At 46.4% G+C, this 7872-nt stretch overlaps 1 long non-coding RNA gene across 1 annotated transcript; it reads right to left on the reverse strand.

The window, feature by feature from the left end:
- Positions 1-4654: 4654 nt before the first annotated feature.
- Positions 4655-6059, reverse strand: LOC119768067. The gene is made up of 3 exons (XR_005277890.1): positions 5509-6059; positions 5378-5452; positions 4655-5307 (listed from the first exon to the last, which is right to left on the reverse strand). It is a non-coding gene; the product is annotated as an uncharacterized LOC119768067 (long non-coding RNA).
- Between the last annotated feature and the right edge of the window lie 1813 nt (positions 6060-7872).

Here is a 7872-nt window from a genome sequence, read left to right on the forward strand (position 1 = left end):
TACATACATTTAAGTGAGATCCGGCTTCAAAAAAGTACATAAATACCACTTAAGTGGTCATAACTCGAGACAGGGTTGCCAGATCTTCAATGTATTGGACTCATTGGAAAGGTCTTTTGATTACCTACCCAACGATGGGCTGGATGATGGATCCGGACATAGTTTACATACATTTAAGTGAGATCCGGCATCAAAAAAGTACATAAATATCACTTAAGTGGTAATAACTTGAGACAGGGTTGCCAGATCTTCAATGTTTTGGACTCATTGGAAAGGTCATTTGATTACCTATCCAACGATGGGCTGGATGATGGATCCGGACATAGTTTACATACATTTAAGTGAGATCCGGCTTCAAAAAAGTACATAAATATCACTTAAGTGGTAATAACTTGAGACAGGGTTGCCAGAACTTCAATGTATTGGACTCTTTGGAAAGGTCTTTCGATTACCTATCCAACGATGGGCTGGATGATGGATCCGGACATAGTTTACATTCATTTAAGTGAGATCCGGCTTCAAAAAAGTACATAAATACCACTTAAGTGGTCATAACTCGAGACAGGGTTGCCAGATCTCCAATGTATTGGACTCATTGGAAAGGTCTTTCGATTACCTATCCAACGATGGGCTGGATGATGGATCCGGACATAGTTTACATACATTTAAGTGAGATCCGGCTTCAAAAAAGTACATAAATACCACTTAAGTGGTCATAACTCGAGACAGGGTTGCCAGATCTCCAATGTTTTGGACTCATTGGAAAGGTCTTTCGATTACCTACCCAACGATAGATTGGATGATGGATCCGGACATTGTTTACATACATTTAAGTGAGATCCGGCTTCAAAAAAGTACATAAATACCACTTAAGTGGTCATAACTCGAGACAGGGTTGCCAGATCTCCAATGTATTCGACTCATTGGAAAGGTCTTTTGATAATCTAAACAACGATGGGTCGGGTGATGGGTCTGGATATAGTTTACATGCATTTATGTGAGATCCGATTCACAACTCTGACACTTTTTTATACGTAACTTTTGAACTACTTATCGGATCTTCAAACAATTCAATAGTGCAGTATGGGGCACCAAACCGGATCGAATGCAACTTATTTGACTCAAATCGGATCAGCCAGTGCCGAGAAAACTTGGCAAGAATTTTGAGCACCAAGGGGAATACGCACACACATACACACACACACACAGACATTTGTTCAGTTTTCGATTCTGAGTCGATAGGTATACATGAATATAGGTCTACGAGCTGTTTTTCAAAAGTTCATTTTTCGAGCAGGATTATAGCCTTACCTCAGTGAGGAAGGCAAAAATCGAACAATTTAAAAAAAACCATGCGTCTCCTCCCAATTATATGAGCCATCTACAAGAATATGGAAGCGCCTGGTGCATAGCCATTTCCTTTAAGCACAACGGAAACAACCAATACAAATGTATAAAAAAGTTGTCAAGTTCTCGGGGGGTCCACAGCTAGCATTTTTTGTACGATTATAAAAAATAAATATTAAAAGTTTAAAATTAATTTATTTAAAAAACATATTTTTTGATTTATTTGTTTACTAAAATTTTATGTATCTCAAAGATCTATGGGTACTTCGGGATGTCCATGGTCATCCAAGGACTGCCTGGAGTTAAGATCTACGAGTCTACCGCCGTAACAAGCAAGAGGTCGTCGGATTTTGACCCCGGATCATGTGCGTATAGCATCAGTGCATATGGTAGACTACTGTATGAATGTGTTGGGATGTTCATGGTCATCCAAGGACTCCCTGGAGTTAACGAGTCTACCGCCGTAACAAGCAAGAGGTCGTCGGATTTTGACCCCGGATCATGTGCGTATAGCATCAGTGCATATGGTAGACTACTGTATGAATGTGTTGGGATGTTCATGGTCATCCAGGACTCCCTGGAGTTAAGATCTACGAGTCTACCGCCGTAACAAGCAAGGTCGTCGGATTTTGACCTCGGATCATGTGCGTATAGCATCAGTGCATATGGTGGACTACTATATGAATGTGTTGGGATGTTCATGGTCATCCAAGGACTCCCTGGAGTTAAGTAGCAAGAGGTCGTCGGATTTGACCCCGGATCATGTGCGTATAGCATCAGTGCATATGGTAGACTACTGTATGAGTGTGTTGGGATGTTCATGGTCATCCAAGATCACGAGTCTACCGCCGTAACAAGCAAGAGGTCGTCGGATTTTGACCTCGGATCATGTGCGTATAGCAGTGCATGGTATGGGATATTCATGGTCATCCAAGGACTCCTGGAGAGATCTACGAGTCTACCGCCGTAAGCAAGAGGTCGTCGGATTTTGACCCCGAATCTTGTGTGTATAGCATCAGTGCATATGGTAGACTACTGTATGAATGTGTTGGGATGTTCATGGTCATCCAAGGACTCCCATGAGTCTACGAGTCTACCGCCGTAACAAACAATAGGTCATTCATATAGTAGTCCACCATATGCACTGATGCTATACGCACATGATCCGGGGTCAAAATCCGACGACCTCTTGCTTGTTACGGCGGTAGACTCGTAGATCTTAACTCCAGGGAGTCCTTGGATGCCCATGAACATCCCAACACATTCATACAGTAGTCTACCATATGCACTGATGCTATACACACAAGATTCGGGGTCAAAATCCGACGACCTCTTGCTTGTTACGGCGGTAGACTCGTAGATCTTAACTCCAGGGAGTCCTTGGATGACCATGAACATCCCAACACATTCATATAGTAGTCTACCATATGCACTGATGCTATACGCACATGATCCGGGGTCAAAATCCAACGACCTCTTGCTTGTTACGGCGGTAGACTCGTAGATCTTAACTCCAGGGAGTCCTTGGATGACCATGAACATCCCAACACATTCATATAGTAGTCTACCATATGCACTGATGCTATACGCACATGATCCGAGGTCAAAATCCGACGACCTCTTGCTTGTTACGGCGGTAGACTCGTAGATCTTAACTCCAGGGAGTCCTTGGATGACCATGAACATCCCAACACATTCATACAGTAGTCTACCATATGCACTGATGCTATACGCACATGATCCGGGGTCAAAATCCGACGACCTCTTGCTTGTTACGGCGGTAGACTCGTAGATCTTAACTCCAGGGAGTCCTTGGATGCCCATGAACATCCCAACACATTCATACAGTAGTCTACCATATGCACTGATGCTATACACACAAGATTCGGGGTCAAATCCGACGACCTCTTGCTTGTTACGGCGGTAGACTCGTAGATCTTAACTCCAGGGAGTCCTTGGATGACCATGAACATCCCAACACATTCATATAGTAGTCTACCATATGCACTGATGCTATACGCACATGATCCGGGGTCAAAATCCAACGACCTCTTGCTTGTTACGGCGGTAGACTCGTAGATCTTAACTCCAGGGAGTCCTTGGATGACCATGAACATCCCAACACATTCATATAGTAGTCTACCATATGCACTGATGCTATACGCACATGATCCGAGGTCAAAATCCGACGACCTCTTGCTTGTTACGGCGGTAGACTCGTAGATCTTAACTCCAGGGAGTCCTTGGATGACCATGAACATCCCAACACATTCATACAGTAGTCTACCATATGCACTGATGCTATACGCACATGATCCGGGGTCAAAATCCGACGACCTCTTGCTTGTTACGGCGGTAGACTCGTAGATCTTAACTCCAGGGAGTCCTTGGATGACCATGAACATCCCAACACATTCATACAGTAGTCTACCATATGCACTGATGCTATACGCACATGATCCGGGGTCAAAATCCGATGACCTCTTGCTTGTTACGGCGGTAGACTCGTAGATCTTAACTCCAGGGAGTCCTTGGATGACCATGAACATCCCAACACATTCATACAGTAGTCTACCATATGCACTGATGCTATACGCACATGATCCGGGGTCAAAATCCGACGACCTCTTGCTTGTTACGGCGGTAGACTCGTAGATCTTTGTAACCGTACGGACGTTGGACCAGAACGTCATGGTACGGTACAGGGAAAAATTCCAAGAAAATGTTACAGGGAAATGTGCGAGATCGCCGAAGCGCACTGGAAGAAGCGGATAGCTTAAGCGCCACCTCGTTAGAGGACCACCCGCCTGATCTAAAGTTGCCCAGCTTGAGACTCTTCCTTAGGAAGGTCCAGTTTACTCGTGAGAAGAGGTTTGGAGAACGATTCAGCTTTCCCCGCAGTTTCCTGCGTCCGACTTACCGAACTTCAGTATTATCCGAGCCCATAATGCCCGAATTGACCTAAAACCAACGTGCTCAACGAATGCTCCCAACATCAATACTCATTCATCATCGATAGTTACTGATCCCACCACCAGGTGTCGCAGAGTGACCGGTGCGCGGCAGACCGCTGAAGCGTAGCGCAAGCGCTCATAACTAAATTCTTTCCCAAGCATCAACCAAAGCAACTTGAGTCGGGTTAAATAGGGACTTTATTAAAGACGGCATTTAAAGATCGCAGATTAACATTTTTGAGTTCAGTTTTATTCCCTAATAGTTACAATCCATCTTCTAATTACGACCACCCTATCCTACAGTGTGCGTGCTCTTAATTCTTCTCCGGAGATCTTCAACAATGGGGCGTTTTTGGGGGGGGGGCTAGCGGTGCGGGCTAGTGCGGGTTGTACATGCTTGCGAACTCTGTGGTTCAAAGGACGTCACATGTGCACACGGACAACTAACACAGAGTTTGTACTTACGAGCCCGTCGTCGTCGTCGTCGTTGTGCGCGTTCTTTCTCCTCTACTTCGCCCTTGCCGGCGCCGTAGACTGCTGCTCTGCGAGTTCTGCTACCTGCTACTGCTGCTGTTGTGCGATCACGATGGTTGTGTGGCGGATGATCGACTCACCTACCAGGCGTCGGGAACCGATCGATTTGCCACGTGGTCGGTCTTCAGGTCTGCCGACCTTCGGTCCGTGACAGCGTCACGGCGTGTTCGAGGCGTTCGCTGCGGGCCACGTGGTTGTTGGGGGCCAGGCAGCTTCGAACGGTGATTCGTGAAGAATCCTCACGAGTCGACGAAGATCGCCGCGGCAACTAGGTTGCGGTGCGGCCAGGCGTTTACGTCGAAAAGGCCACAGGTGACTGGAGTGGCTCGGTCGAAGGTTGCGGTACGACCGGGGGTTTTTCTGCCACGATGTTGACGGCGTGGCGGCTGGCCACAGGGTTGTAGCTCGGCCAGCAATCCTGTCCGCGGACGAGGGAAGCCGCCGGAGACAAGTAAACTTGTGACCACGCTGCCTAAAGAGAACACGGACCGTCGAAACAATCGTTTTAGAGCACGCACTATTTCGCACACTGACTACATTACCTTTCTTCGCAGGTTCTCGCACAAAGGTCACAAAAGCTAGCTATCTATCGCACTACTTTTCTATCGGCCTAGCTTCTGAAAAGTTAACTTTAAATTAACACCCGAGATCGAACCTCGCGCAGATTACCTACGTTACAACTCCAGCAAATTCACTGCACTTCCGAATCGTTCCACGGGTTAGGAGAATGTGATCGAGTCACTAAAATTTCTCAGACTCGAGCCTGGGAAACTGATCGCCGAAGTTACGTACGAATCCACCGGATGCACGTAAACGTTGCGTTGGGCTTAGCCTATTCGGGAAATATCGCTCTCTAATAGTGTGTCCCGCTCCCACTCGGTACGCTGAAGGTACACGGCCTACACGCTCTCCTTTTCCAATTCTCACGAAGATAAACGAGTCAAACCCTTGGTTCAGAATCTGCACGTGCGGCCTCTTAAGATCGTAACTGAGTTCCAATCACGTGTCGGTTTGAGCAACCGCTCGTCAAAGCGCGCGCAGCGAACTCACGTCATGGGGGTTGCCTAATCATCAGGGGTAAACGCGAGTGCTTGCACTCCGTCACTCACTGTGAAGCAGTGAGTGTCTTTACAAAGGGGCTATCTTCGAAATCGTATTTTAAATTCAATTAATAAGGTAATAATAATAAATGAAAATGTTATATAAATAGAGTTTGCGCAAAGCGCTAAATTTGTGATGTTTCTTAGAATCAAATAAACCAATTTAGTACAACGGTTACATCTTAACTCCAGGGAGTCCTTGGATGACCATGAACATCCCAACACATTCATACAGTAGTCTACCATATGCACTGATGCTATACGCACATGATCCGGGGTCAAAATCCGACGACCTCTTGCTTGTTACGGCGGTAGACTCGTAGATCTTAACTCCAGGGAGTCCTTGGATGACCATGAACATCCCAACACACTCATACAGTAGTCTACCATATGCACTGATGCTATACGCACATGATCCGGGGTCAAAATCCGACGACCTCTTGCTTGTTACGGCGGTAGACTCGTAGATCTTAACTCCAGGGAGTCCTTGGATGACCATGAACATCCCAACACATTCATATAGTAGTCTACCATATGCACTGATGCTATACGCACATGATCCGAGGTCAAAATCCGACGACCTCTTGCTTGTTACGGCGGTAGACTCGTAGATCTTAACTCCAGGGAGTCCTTGGATGACCATGAACATCCCAACACATTCATACAGTAGTCTACCATATGCACTGATGCTATACGCACATGATCCGGGGTCAAAATCCGACGACCTCTTGCTTGTTACGGCGGTAGACTCGTAGATCTTAACTCCAGGGAGTCCTTGGATGACCATGAACATCCCAACACATTCATATAGTAGTCTACCATATGCACTGATGCTATACGCACATGATCCGGGGTCAAAATCCAACGACCTCTTGCTTGTTACGGCGGTAGACTCGTAGATCTTAACTCCAGGGAGTCCTTGGATGACCATGAACATCCCAACACATTCATATAGTAGTCTACCATATGCACTGATGCTATACGCACATGATCCGAGGTCAAAATCCGACGACCTCTTGCTTGTTACGGCGGTAGACTCGTAGATCTTAACTCCAGGGAGTCCTTGGATGACCATGAACATCCCAACACATTCATACAGTAGTCTACCATATGCACTGATGCTATACGCACATGATCCGGGGTCAAAATCCGACGACCTCTTGCTTGTTACGGCGGTAGACTCGTAGATCTTAACTCCAGGGAGTCCTTGGATGACCATGAACATCCCAACACACTCATACAGTAGTCTACCATATGCACTGATGCTATACGCACATGATCCGGGGTCAAAATCCGACGACCTCTTGCTTGTTACGGCGGTAGACTCGTAGATCTTAACTCCAGGGAGTCCTTGGATGACCATGAACATCCCAACACATTCATATAGTAGTCTACCATATGCACTGATGCTATACGCACATGATCCGAGGTCAAAATCCGACGACCTCTTGCTTGTTACGGCGGTAGACTCGTAGATCTTAACTCCAGGGAGTCCTTGGATGACCATGAACATCCCAACACACTCATACAGTAGTCTACCATATGCACTGATGCTATACGCACATGATCCGGGGTCAAAATCCGACGACCTCTTGCTTGTTACGGCGGTAGACTCGTAGATCTTAACTCCAGGGAGTCCTTGGATGACCATGAACATCCCAACACATTCATATAGTAGTCCACCATATGCACTGATGCTATACGCACATGATCCGAGGTCAAAATCCGACGACCTTTTGCTTGTTACGGCGGTAGACTCGTAGATCTTAACTCCAGGGAGTCCTTGGATGACCATGAACATCCCAACACATTCATACAGTAGTCTACCATATGCACTGATGCTATACGCACATGATCCGGGGTCAAAATCCGACGACCTCTTGCTTGTTACGGCGGTAGACTCGTAGATCTTAACTCCAGGGAGTCCTTGGATGACC

This window comes from Culex quinquefasciatus, chromosome 2, assembly GCF_015732765.1.
Source record: "Culex quinquefasciatus strain JHB chromosome 2, VPISU_Cqui_1.0_pri_paternal, whole genome shotgun sequence".
Classification (NCBI taxonomy): domain Eukaryota; kingdom Metazoa; phylum Arthropoda; class Insecta; order Diptera; family Culicidae; genus Culex; species Culex quinquefasciatus.